The sequence below is a fragment of the Phoenix dactylifera genome, chromosome 16, assembly GCF_051530095.1.
Source record: "Phoenix dactylifera cultivar Ajwa chromosome 16, Ajwa_hap1_PhDact_Kaust_v1.1, whole genome shotgun sequence".
Classification (NCBI taxonomy): Eukaryota; Viridiplantae; Streptophyta; class Magnoliopsida; order Arecales; family Arecaceae; genus Phoenix; species Phoenix dactylifera.
The window spans coordinates 12,096,399-12,109,288 of record NC_143205.1 but is presented as its reverse complement, the minus strand read 5'-3'; the positions used below and the strand labels follow the sequence as shown (position 1 = coordinate 12,109,288).

The following is a 12,890-nucleotide window of genomic DNA, read 5'->3' as shown; positions in this document are numbered from 1 at the left end:
AGCCCCGCACTCCGCAAGGATCTCCAAACCACGCCTGCTCAGTACTGCTCTCGTCGATAGGCGGTCCCACATCACCTTCCATAAAAAGAATGCTGCAAAGATCTACAAACACTATAATTCAGTACTCCCCAGAAACTAATAATAATCCAGATTGCTTATATGGAATCAACATGCAGAACTTCTAGCAAAGACCCACTATACCCATTCACCTATCTTCTTCTTCTTCTTCAAAATGTGGTTGATCTCTCTTCCCCTATCCTTCTTTTTGTATTTCCTCCACCGCCCAAGTGCTGTCTACTTATTGTTAACAATTTTTTTTTGTTTTACATCATACGTGTTATACAAGGTTGTTGTTGCTTGGAGGTATGGGCTTTTTGAGAAGGCTAGGAGAGGGGTTGTTGGTCCATGGGAGGAGTATGCCGTCTATTTAAGGAGGCAGGCACTGATGAGAGAAAGTGGCCGTAGATTGGAGGCGCAGGGAAGACTTTTAAGCTGGTAATTGGTCCCATTGTCAAGGGTGGATTTCGAGTAGCCAAGGATGAAGAAAGCATGTTGATGGGCTCAGAGGTGGAGTATGTAGTGCTATAGTTGGTATGTTTTGAGCAGCACTATGATTGGATCAGGTCAGATTAGGTTCGGTCTGATCTGATTTGGAAGACCTATGCACCGAGTTCGCATCATGTTTCAAAACTGGTTTGGATTTGGGTTTGTCATTTTCAACTCAACCTAGACCAATCAACAAGTTACCTAGGTTTTTTTCAAGGATGTAGAAAGCAGGTTGATGGGCTCAGAGGTGGAGTGTGTAGTGCTATAATTAGTATGCTTTGAGCAACACTATGATTGGATCATGTCAGATTAGGTCCGGTCTGACCTGATTTTGAAGACTTGCGCGACAAGTTCGCTTCATGTTTTGAAACCGGTTTAGATTTGGGTTCCTAATTTTCAACTCAAACCAAACCAATCGGAAGTTGCCTAGGTTTTTTTTCAAGAATGAAGAAAGCAAGTTGATGGGCTCAGAGGTGGTGTGTGTACTGCTACAATTGTTATATTTTGAGTAGCACTATGATTGGATCAGGTCGGATTAGGTCTGGTCCGACCTAACTTTGAAGACCTGCCTGATAAGTTCGCTTCAAGTTTCGAAACTGGTTTGAATTTGGATTCGTAATTTTCAACTCAAACCAAACCAATCAACAAGTTGCCTAGGGTTTTTTCGGGTCAACAGTCCAAGTCGCAGACATTCTTATTAAAGCAATAACATAGAGACGGCATAGCTTTCTTATTAGCAAATTAATACTCATGGATTCGCAAGAATTTGAGAGGGCGAGTAAAGCATGGTTAAGACATTCTCGTATGCTCATGGACTTAAATGGTTACATTGTTATTTGTAGGGGCAATATTGTTAAGAATCAGTGTGGTTCATGAAGGTTGTGCCATTCATCGTCAGCCACGTGGACGCATTGCTTGCCACGTTGAATCAGCAAGCAAGCAGTTTGGTTACCATTTTGTTTCAAATGCGTTTCAACTTGCCGAGTCTAGGATGTCAAATGGCCTATGCGGGCTTGATGAACTACTGTCTTGAGAAAGTCACGGCATGGGCTAATATCGGGCCCTTACGTTGGGCTAATATTGTTAAACCTCACAAGGCCCAATTCGTAAAAGGACAATGTAAATTCCAAACTTGGGCCATGCCAGGGCCTAGTATGACCAGGTCACAACCATCTCATAACGGGAGGAGGCTTCAAGTTCAAACACAGAGGTGTGTTTACAAGTATTTATGTGGATGGTTTTTTTTATCAATTATATGAAGTAGTTGGTAACATGTCTAGGCTAAACGGGTCATGTCGGGTTAAATAGGATAGAAACAGATTAAATAGGTTTTAAACAGATTAAACAGATATTAAATAGTCAAACGGGTTACTGGACTAACCAACCTGAATATTAAATAGGTTAAAAGGATAAGATATCTAAAATCCAAATCTGACCTAAATGTTAGCAGGTTAAATGGGTCGATCTGTTTATGATTCAAACCCATTTAACTTAAACCGAAACCTACTTATGGCAGGTTGAACACGGGTCGGGTTAATAGGTTAGGTCATGTGGCCGGCCTTAATTTTTCTCCCAAGGAGCATATACATCAATGTTTCTATTACTACTTGAAGCTGCTTGCCAATCTCCCTGATCATTATCACAGTCTCACTGGTTAAATGAGCAATACTATCAGCGTCACACTTTTTACATTCAGAGATGTCTTAAATTTGCTTGGCATGTCAAAATTATGCCAGATGAGGGATTATTTGAGAGATTGGGCCATGTCAAAATGACATGTAAGAGCACGTACCCAATGTTAAGGAGCTTTTTGTCCATAACTTTATGCTCGATTACCAATGAGGACACAGTGGGTGCACTCAGAATCTGCACATAATTCAACTGCGAAGGCCTTGTGAACCAAGGTTTTCATAGGTCCTCTCAGATCCATGCCTTCAATGCAGGAATTTCTCTTCAGCTTTTCTCACTCTCTCACTCCTTAGAAGCGGAGTAGCAAATATCACTACATACAGTACATGAAACCTTGCTATCTAGGATTAGATACAAAATTATGTGATCCTGTTTTCAGGTTCATGGCAGTCAGCTCTTCTTCATCACACTGCCGAGAGATAATTTGATCTTTAACAAGTACAGCGTGATTACAACAGCGCAGTATCCCAGTACACGAGGTTCTGTAGGGTCAGAGAAGGCTTAGATATGTATAATCTTATCTCTGCGTATGGAAAAACTATTTTTGTGTTTCGAATGCATGACATTCAGGTCACAATGAAGCATCTACAGTTGGATCGAGACCTGGCCTCACCGACAAGATTGAACCAACAAGGTAGCATAACAAATGAAATGGTAATGAATTTCCTGAGAAAAAAAAAAGAAAGCTGAATAATCTCTTGAAACATCACTCTGACTGGTCTGGACCACTCGTGCAGCTATCATGGCATTATTAGTTGAATTCAGCACCTTATGTACCTTCTTACCAGAAACTAGGTGTCAAAATGATACAACTTTTGAGGGATTGATACAAGAAACGTGCAGAAATTCTATCTGAGAAACTAGCTTGGGGCCCCTTTCATGGATTGAGAACAATAAATATCATTATGTTCCTAGGAATCCTTTATGTAGCAGGCTGTTGAAAACAATCTTCATGCTTGCTACATATGTATATATCCATATGTATGTAGATGTGTGTATGTGTGTGTGGAGAGAGCAAAAGAAGCAACTTCTAGGATACATACATACATACATACATATATGCATGTATGTATTGCATTTTTTAAAAAGTGATTTGAACTAAACATGCTTCATGCTTCATGCTTCTCAACTAGACATAAACTAGGGGGCAGAACTAACTCAAGCTGTTCAACAAGGAGAAATGTTGATTGAAGTTTCTTCAACTGCAAAACCAATGAATTCACAAAAACAAAAAAAAAACATAAAGGAAAACAAGATCACTCTTTAAGAGAAAAGACAGACAACTGGAATCATGATCCAATAAACTAAGGGATTAAGATAAGCTTCTAAGAGCTTTAATCAGGTTGTCCTAAAAGGACCTCAGACTTGTTCAATATAAAGGGCACTTTTGTGTCTCAAGATGGAATTGTTGAATTTTGGGATAAGTTAGGACTTACAACAATCTTCGGCAAATATGGAGATCGATCGATTTTTGGGATCCAGAGGTGCATCAAATGCCATGAAACTTACAACCAAGCCTTGTATCTTAGCCAATCTTATTAGAGACCGCTCGAGCTATGTTCCAAAAAAACAACAAAATTAGAGGAGGGAAAAAGGGGAACAAAAAGCAATTGTTTGCCTCTTGTAATGAGATAGACAACATGTTCTGAAAGCAACATTTTTTTTTTTTTTTGAAATGAAAATGGAGGTATTCCCTGTTATTATTTATTACACCGTATTTAATATACAGGATGGAAATATAGAATTCTAAAAATATTATATACAGAGGAGTTTTGAGCTCTTTATTTATGAGAACTATGGGGACCTATCCCAACGTGGCTACATCTTGAGGTGATTTACTTTAGAGGGGAAACCTCTATTCTTCGATTGAATTTTCTATCTATTGTATTTTGCTTCGATCAGCGCCGCCTTTCAATCGGTTTGGCCTATTTTCAAGAAGACTCCCATACAACTGCTTGGTACTACTATCCAGACTTCTGCTGGGGGCTTGAAATCCAAATGCTGAAAAGGAAGAGGATCTATTTCGCAATCTCTTGATAGGAGTATGATTGGAACCAAAACACACTACAGAGATAAAAGATAATGCCGACTGTTATTTGCTGGAGAAAGCGTCGGAAAGTTGTGACGGTTGGTAATAGACCTCAAGGTTTTATTGACACTTTTTGGTAAGTGTCGTCAAAAGAGGAATTAGCTGACGCATATAAACATCGGGGATATTAAACGACGTGATTAAAACTAGATATCCCAGCTGGTGACAGCGGGTATGGAATCCATTGTCCGGTTCAAGATATTCTTTGGTAGGGATGCTCTCCATTCTCCCTAGAGCTCGATTAGAGGTAATAGCGGGATGTTGAAGTTCTCTAGTACTCTTCCATAAAGAGTGAGAATATTGACATCCGAGCATAAGATGGTTTACCAATTCCTCTTGGTATTCACAAAATGGACATGATCTGATGCAAAAAAACTACTTTTTTTGCTGGGTTATCAGTTGTAAGTATCTTATTGTGATAAATTAAGCAATAGAACAGTTTCACCTTTTTAGAGATCAGTAGCTTTCATATCAAAGGGCCGAAATGAGAGTGCACCCCTCCGTGTTTAAGGAACTGTTAGTAGTTTTTGACAATGAATGTATTGTTGGTGCTTCACTTCCACAATCCCCCATCATAGCCGGATAAGAAATTAGTTTGTTGAACAGGGATGAATAAAACAGTGCACCCTGAGGATTCCAGCTAGACAGTTCAAGGTCACTTAGTTTAAGTGCAAAGGAGGAGCATGTATGTTCCCAAGATCAAAACAAGGCTTTTTAATGCAGCAGAGAGAGGACTGTTCAAAACCATGCACAAAAATTAAGTTATCATCATATTATCTAGGTGATATTTGAGGGCAAGAGGTAAGGGACAAGTTGATTGGACAGCCAGATCAGCAGATCCCAGGTAAAAATAAGTGTATTAAATTGGAACTGGAGGGGCTTCGCCAAACAGAATGAAATGAAAGTAGTCTCAAATAATAGTTTCAGCTCCATCATTTGATTGTCAATGTTTAATGGTTGGCAAAGGGAAAGACTCACAAAACAGGAGGAGGAGGATCCCTAACTAACAAGGTGAGAGTCAAGCTCGAGACAACAATGATTCAAAGAGTATGATTTAGAATTCCTTTGAAGCTCATTTTCATGGTTTCCAGCCAGAGAGAGTCTGCAACAAAAATTCTATATATGTAGAATTTCAAATTGCTTTGAACAATATATTCTGCATGATTGCCCAGCTTTTTTTTTTCTGAAAAAAAGGGATGAAAGTGACTACCTCTTCTGTTCAAGAAGGATGAGAGTTTACTTGAGTTTCTTCAACAGCAGAAGATTCAAGGACAGGGATCATAAACACGCAAAAAAGAACATGGCAACATTTCAAGAATATTCTCCAAAAAAAAATAAAACAAAGAGAGAAAGAAACAAGCAAAAAGGGTGGGAAAAAGACCACATTTCAAGAGCAAAGATAAGCAACTGAAATCATGGTGCAACCAAGTCAGATATGCTGCAAGCAGCTTGTTCAGGTTGTCCCAAGACCGTCACTAGATGCTGGATCAATGAAAAAATATGTTTACAGTAAAAGAACTCGCAATTCTTGGGGTGAAACTGGACTTCAAAGAATCCCACTGAAGACTTGGGGGAAAACTACCAGCCGACTAGTATGTCACATGCTATATAAATTTCACAAATGCTTTGAAACTCGTTTTCACCACAACTTGCAAGAAACATAAAATCTATAATACTCTCCACAGAATCTCCATTCTCCTGCTTATGTTCCCAAGTGATTCTAAGGTAGCCAGAAAGTAACTGTTCTCTTTTCTTTCAAGTTTCAGCCCCTGTTATTCAACCAAAAACGATCCGTTTCGGCCAAGACCAAGCTGAAGCTTTCGATTCCCACCTACACATTTTGGGGTTTGAGGGGAGGGAGGGAGGGGGGTGGGGTGTATCCCCCACCACTTTCTGAAAAAGATCGAGCTCAAACTTACCATCAGTTTTGTTAGTTTTTGCCAGTTTTGGAGGTTTCGCCTGATCTGGCCAAAAGTAGCCTCGGATAATATGTTTATTCATTATTTGCCTTTACTATTATTATTTCAAGAACATCTCTTCAGTTCTTTAAGTATATTTCGGTAGTTAGTGTTAATTCTAAGCTACTGTTTGATTTTTCAAAGTTAAAATAAGGGGTTTTAAATCATATAGTAGCATTTCTCATCTCTAGTAACTGTTGTTTTATTTCTAAACATGGAATTTTCAATGTAAATTACTTCTCGCAACCAGAAATTTTCATCAAATGGTTCTTCCCACTCAAACAAATTCATGCTCCATGAATACTGACCAACCATTCATGTTGTGTGAGTATCTTCTTGTCAAATTTACTTTTGATGTACTACATTTAGTCATAGAAAGCACATCCACAACCTCCACCTCCCCAAAAAATGAAAACTTCAAGTAATTCCCTTGCTTCTTGAGCCCTGGCACCAACCAAATTTGGCTTCAAAAAGCCTAACAATTCATGCAGCATTAAGGAACAAAAGTCCTGACTTCATGTTTTTTTAGCATATCAAGTTAATGTTAGTCTCTGATGTTGTCTTTTATGTTTTTACATTTGATTGTTAAAAAATATTCACACAGTTATGCATTGATAATTAGTCCTTTATCAAACAACTAAATCATATATTAAACTTTTGAGATGATGTATAACATGATCTTTCTTGCATTTACATTGGTTTCCAATATAGTTTTCATTTTATTATAATATCAAACTTTCAGCTCCAAACATTGAAAGCATGCATCCAGTATTATTCACATTACATGATGCTCTGAAATTTTGTACGTTTTCTTGAAATGCTTCATTTTCTATATTCTTCTCAATCATTCCTGTCTGTTTTGAAACCAAACTCCAGAACTCAGATTGGAACTTTCCAAACCACAAGAACAATAGAAACCACAAGTCAATAGGTCTGGTCGAAGCTGAAACTAAACCAAGTTTCCAAACCTTGCTTTCTTCATTTTCCTTTCCATGATACTTGCAGCTGCTCTTAAGCTTGCTCATACTGTCAACAGATCATTTCGCAACCCAACCTATAAAAACATCTGAATCTACCATACTAAAAACATGTAACACCAACCCATACATTTAACTAATCCTTTCTCCTATATTTGATATTTAATTTCTTTTTTTTTCCCCATATCACATGGAAATCTGATTGCATACCTGATTACCTCCACCATCCATATCCTTTGAGGCTTAAATTGTCCATTGACCATTCGGTTATGTTCTGATCCATACACTTTTTGAAACCTTTTCTCGTCGTATTTTTCCTGTTGCACATCTCACAACAGAAAACTCAAAATTTCTAATACTATATCATTTAGCCAGCATTTGCTTATCCACCTAGAGAATACCACATCAAATAAGCACCTCCTACTACTGTTAAATCATACATCCTAGACAAGCCAAGTACACATCCATCACTGAAAGGGAATAATCCTTCTAGACAGCAGCCACGATGTAGCAATGTAGCTTATATGTCGAACTCTAATGAGAACCACAATGCCCAACAGCAAAACAAATTAATAAGCAAGTGAAATAAAGAAAACGAGTCATTGAAAAGCGGTATTAGAGATGGAAGTATCGGTAAGTTACAAGACTAATGTCAATCAAGGAGATTCATTATTCTAAATATCAAAACAAACCGAACCAACAAGAAGTTTTCTTGTGGCAGACCCTTTGGAATTGCATCAAACGCTAGACTTTTATGCAGAACAATATGGAACGTAGGGTCAGCAACAACTGATTGGATCAGATCCAATTCTTTCTCATAGAAAGACTTCGAGCAGAACCTGCAATTAAGGCTAAGCAAGAAACAGAGGATGACACCAAATTATCAACAGACAACAACTCAGAGTCTGTTCCAACCATGATAAAACTGTACAGAAATAATTAATGCACACAAAGCCAAGCTGAGAGAGTTCATCTACAATCAAACAACCTATGATAGGATATACAATGCAGAAGGTGCTCGGATTAAAAAGCACTTGGAGCTGCGGACGGACAAGATCTACAGTTGGCCCATGAAACCAAATACATTTGATCAGATTCAATCCTTCACAAGATATACAATTAGTATTATTCACCATACAGAATAAAACTCCAAATACATCATACCAGATCTGATCCATTCTCTCTGCTACCATTCTTAGATGAACAATGCATGTTGAAGCAAAACACAGAGTAATGGATCCAGCAATTATGCATCGATGAATAAACTAATCGATGAATCAATAATAGCGAACGGGATTCAATTTAAAACAATAACATTTGGGATTAATAACAGAGAAATTACACGAACGAAACGAACATCTATTTGATTGATGAAAGAAAGAAATATCACAGCAGAATTTTGAACACTAGAGCCACATTTCCCCAGAGAACATGGATATTATTTGGGAAAAAAAAAATTATCTAGACAAATGAAACTGAAATTTAGATGCAAGTAAGCATAAATCGAGATTTTGATGGACGAATGAGACCGACATTTCTATGGCTGCTGCTGAGCATCGATGTAGCCAGCGTCGACCAGCACCTTCTCCCTCTTGGCAAGCTCAACGTCCCGGTCCACCATCATCTTGACCAGCTCCTGGAACCCGACCTTGGGCTTCCACCCCAGCTGCTTCCTGGCCTTGGACGAGTCCCCCTTCAAGCTATCGACCTCGGCGGGCCGGAAGTACCTCTTGTCGATCACCACATGGTCCTTCCAATCCAGCCCGACATACCCGAAGGCGGCCTCGAGGAACTCCTGGACAGTGTGCGACTCGTCGGTGGCGACGACATAGTCGCCGGGCTCGTCCTGCTGCAGCATGAGCCACATGGCCTCGACGTAGTCCCCGGCGAACCCCCAGTCGCGGGCGGCCGACAGGTTCCCGAGGAAGAGCTTGGTCTGGAGGCCGACGTGGATGCGGCCGACGGCGCGAGTAATCTTGCGGGTGACGAAGTTCTCCCCGCGGCGGGGGCTCTCGTGGTTGAAGAGGATGCCGTTGCAGGCGAAGAGGCCGTAGGCCTCGCGGTAGTTGACGGTATACCAGTGGGCGGCGACCTTGGCGGCGGCGTAGGGGGAGCGGGGGTGGAAGGCGGAGGTCTCGGACTGCGGCGGGGGGGTGGAACCGAACATCTCGGAGGAGCCGGCCTGGTAGTAGCGGATGGTCCTGCCGGAGGAGGCGGAGGAGGAGCGGACGGCCTCGAGGAGGCGGAGGGCGCCGGTGCCGACGACGTCGGCGGTGTAGTCAGGGATCTCGAAGGAGACGGCGACGTGGGACTGGGCGGCGAGGTTGTAGACCTCGTCGGGGAGGAGGGAGTCGACCCAGCGGCGGAGGGAGGAGGCGTCGGAGAGGTCGGCGTAGTGGAGCTTCATGCGGGCCTTGGACGAGTTGTGGGGGTCCACGTAGATGTGGTCGAGCCGGGCCGTGTTAAAGTTGGACGAACGCCGGATCAGGCCGTGGACTTCGTAGCCTTTGCCGAGGAGGAATTCGGTCAGATACGAGCCGTCCTGGCCGGTGATGCCGGCGACCAGGGCCACCTTCCGGCGCTCCGGCACCGCCGCCGGGATCGAGGAGGCCAATGCGCCGTTGGATTCCGATCCGGCTGCGGCGGCGGAGTCGCGGTTGGGCTCGGAGGAGGAGGCCATTGGGTTTTTTCTTCTCTATTATTTAAGATCTGGGGGGTTTAGTTTGCGTTTGGAATCGAGATCTGGGATGGGAATGTGTGGGAGAAGGGAAGGAAGGGGGGTGGGTATTTATGGAAAGGTGGGGACGAGGCGAATGCGATGAAGAGGTTTCCTCCCTGTGAAATTATTTACGAGGGGCGGATGGCCGCCGAGCGCGCACCGTTCCGCCATAAGCGAATCAGGCTCGGAATACGAGGTTGCTTTGCGTCATTTGGTCGTAGGGGAGAAACTGGGCCGTTCGGTACGCCTCCAAATACAAAACCATGTGCTTGCCTTAGTCTGGGTTCTGACTCCAGGTTACTGGGATTTTTATTTTTAATTTTTATTTATTTTATTATTATTTTTTTTGCTTAAGCGGACAGTTCATATCACTCGGATACAAACACACCCAATAAAATTAGAAAATACAATATCTCAAAATGCCCTAGGTAACTTTCTCTCAATCGTCTACAGCGTACCTCCCGCGTGGTTGGCCGCGTAAGTACCAACCTAGTCCGCAGCCTCGTTTGCCTCTCTATACACATGTTTGGCCTGGAAAGCCACCCCATCACTGTCCATCTCCTAAATGTCTCGGATCAGGGGGTGGTCCGACCCCATCCCGGTCGGGTCCCCTAGATCCATCCAATCATTGTGGCCGAGTCTCCCTCCATCAAAATTGAGCTGCAGAAATTTTAATGTTTTAATGAAGAAATTTTACGTATGATATACATATATATACATACATACATACATACATATATATATATATATATATAGACATACATACATACATATATATATATATATATATATATATATATATATATATATATACATACATATATATATATATATATATATACATACCTACATATATATATATATACATACATACATACATACATATATATATATATATACATACATACATACATACATACATACATACATATATATATATATATATATGTTATGGGGGAATTGAGCCGCCATGCCCCACGTGATCGGCACGCGTATCCAGGAAAGCTACAGCTGCCCTATGATCCAGCACTCCGACCCCGAGTCGGACCTCCTCGGCTCCGCAGCCCGACCCCGGGTCGGCTGCCCTATGATCCAGCACTCCGACCCCGAGTCGGACCTCCTCGGCTCCGCAGCCCGACCCCGGGTCGGCTGCCCTATGATCCAGCATTCCGACCCCGAGTCGGAGATCTTTTGATAACGACAGGCTATTCTCCAGAGGCACGCCGCGGCCTCCTGCTCCACTACTCCCTGCAACGGCTGTACCCGATGCTGCCCACGATCTCCTGTATCAACCGTACAAAGCGGAGCTCCACTACGCCCTGCCATGACCGTACCCAGCGCTGCTCCACGACGCCCCGTAACGGCCATGTCAGTGGCCATTCTATCGTGCCCCACGACGACAAACCCCCCTGAGAGACCTCCCAGCCAGGTATATATGCGGCTGGGGGGAGAAGGGGGGGGCGTAAGCAATACCTCCCAGAGCACTCTCTCCCACTTGTGATTATCATCTCTCCTCCTCCAATCTCCTCTGACTTGACCGTCGGAGGGCCATCACCACCCTGGTGGTGGTGCAAGGCTTGTTTGCAGGTTCCTTGGCGGAAGGTGGAGCGCAACCAGCACCAACCAAGACAACTCAGGCGGAACCCCGTTCACACCGTCGTGTCAATCGTTCTCGGTTTGGACCACCAGCAACAGTTGGCGCTAGAAGGAGGGCCGAATCTCAGAACGATCGTAATGGCACGGCGAGGTGGTCGCGGAGCTTCCAATGCTTCCGGTCGCGGAGCCTCTCGCGCCTCTGGCCGGGAGGCTGCTGCGTCCCCAACACACTCTCAGCAGCATTCCACCGCTTCTCCTCCCATTCAGACGGTCGAACCTGCTCAGTTCGACCAGCTAGCCCAGCAGGTTCGCACCCTCGCGGAGGCAGTGCAGAATCTGCAGGGTGTGATCTCTCGGGTGCCGCAGCGGGCTCAGGAGCCGCTGCTCCCCGAGCACTCGCCTCTTCCTCACAACCCGCGCTCCTTCCTCTCCCATGGAGAGGAGCGCCGGCGCGGGGAGGATTCTCGAGTGCGGTCCATTCTGCCAGGACCTTCTCATCGGAGCTGCGCGGGGTACGAGAGGCGGACCCGGGCGCGTTCTCAGACACCCCAGTCCTCGAGGGGCCCGCACTCCAGTCGGTCCCCCTCGCGCCGCTCCTTGTCTCCCACCCACCGGTCGCGCTCCCTGGACCGGCGGGTGGACGATCTCCACAGACAGCTCCAGGTCCTGAAGGGCCACTCCAAAGATCCCTTCGCCGACTTGGAAATCTCCTCCCAGCCGGCGCTTGCCTCAAGGATCCTGCGAACCCTAAACCCGCCGGGGTTCAAAATGCCGGCGATCGAACCCTACGACGGGGCGGCGGACCCACGGGACCACGTGAAGAGTTTCAGGACTCTTATGCTCCTCCATGGAGCATCGGATCCTCTCCTCTGCAAGGCCTTCCCGGCGACCCTCCGCGGCCCGGCAAGGGCGTGGTTCGCCGGCCTGGAGGCTAATTCCATCCAGTCCTTCCACCAGTTCACCCGTCTCTTCATCAGCCATTTCGCCGTCAGTAGCCGGCGAAGACTGGTCTCCGACTCCCTCTTCGATGTCCGGCAGAACGAGGGAGAGAGCCTGCGGGATTATCTCACCCGCTTCAACAAGGCAACACTGGAGGTCCGGAATTTGAGCCAGGAGGTGGCTCTCTCAGCCCTGAAGCGAGGCTTCCGGAAGGGCAGACTCACCTTCTCCCTGGACAAACGCCTGCCGCGGAGCTTCCCGGAGCTGTTGTCTCGGGCAAACCAGTATGCAGACGCCGAGGAGGCAGCCTCCCACCGGAACAAGGAGGCCGCCGAGGCCCCTCTAAAGCCCGGGAAGAAAAGGCGAAAAGAGGCACC

General features: G+C 44.4%; 1 pseudogene across 1 annotated transcript; it reads right to left on the bottom strand.

Moving 5' to 3' along the window:
- Window positions 1-8,555: 8,555 nt before the first annotated feature.
- On the bottom strand, window positions 8,556-10,169 carry LOC103700075 (GDP-mannose 4,6 dehydratase 1 pseudogene; annotated as a pseudogene). Its single transcript, XR_015974119.2, has one exon. The product of XR_015974119.2 is annotated as a GDP-mannose 4,6 dehydratase 1 pseudogene (transcript).
- Between the last annotated feature and the right edge of the window lie 2,721 nt (window positions 10,170-12,890).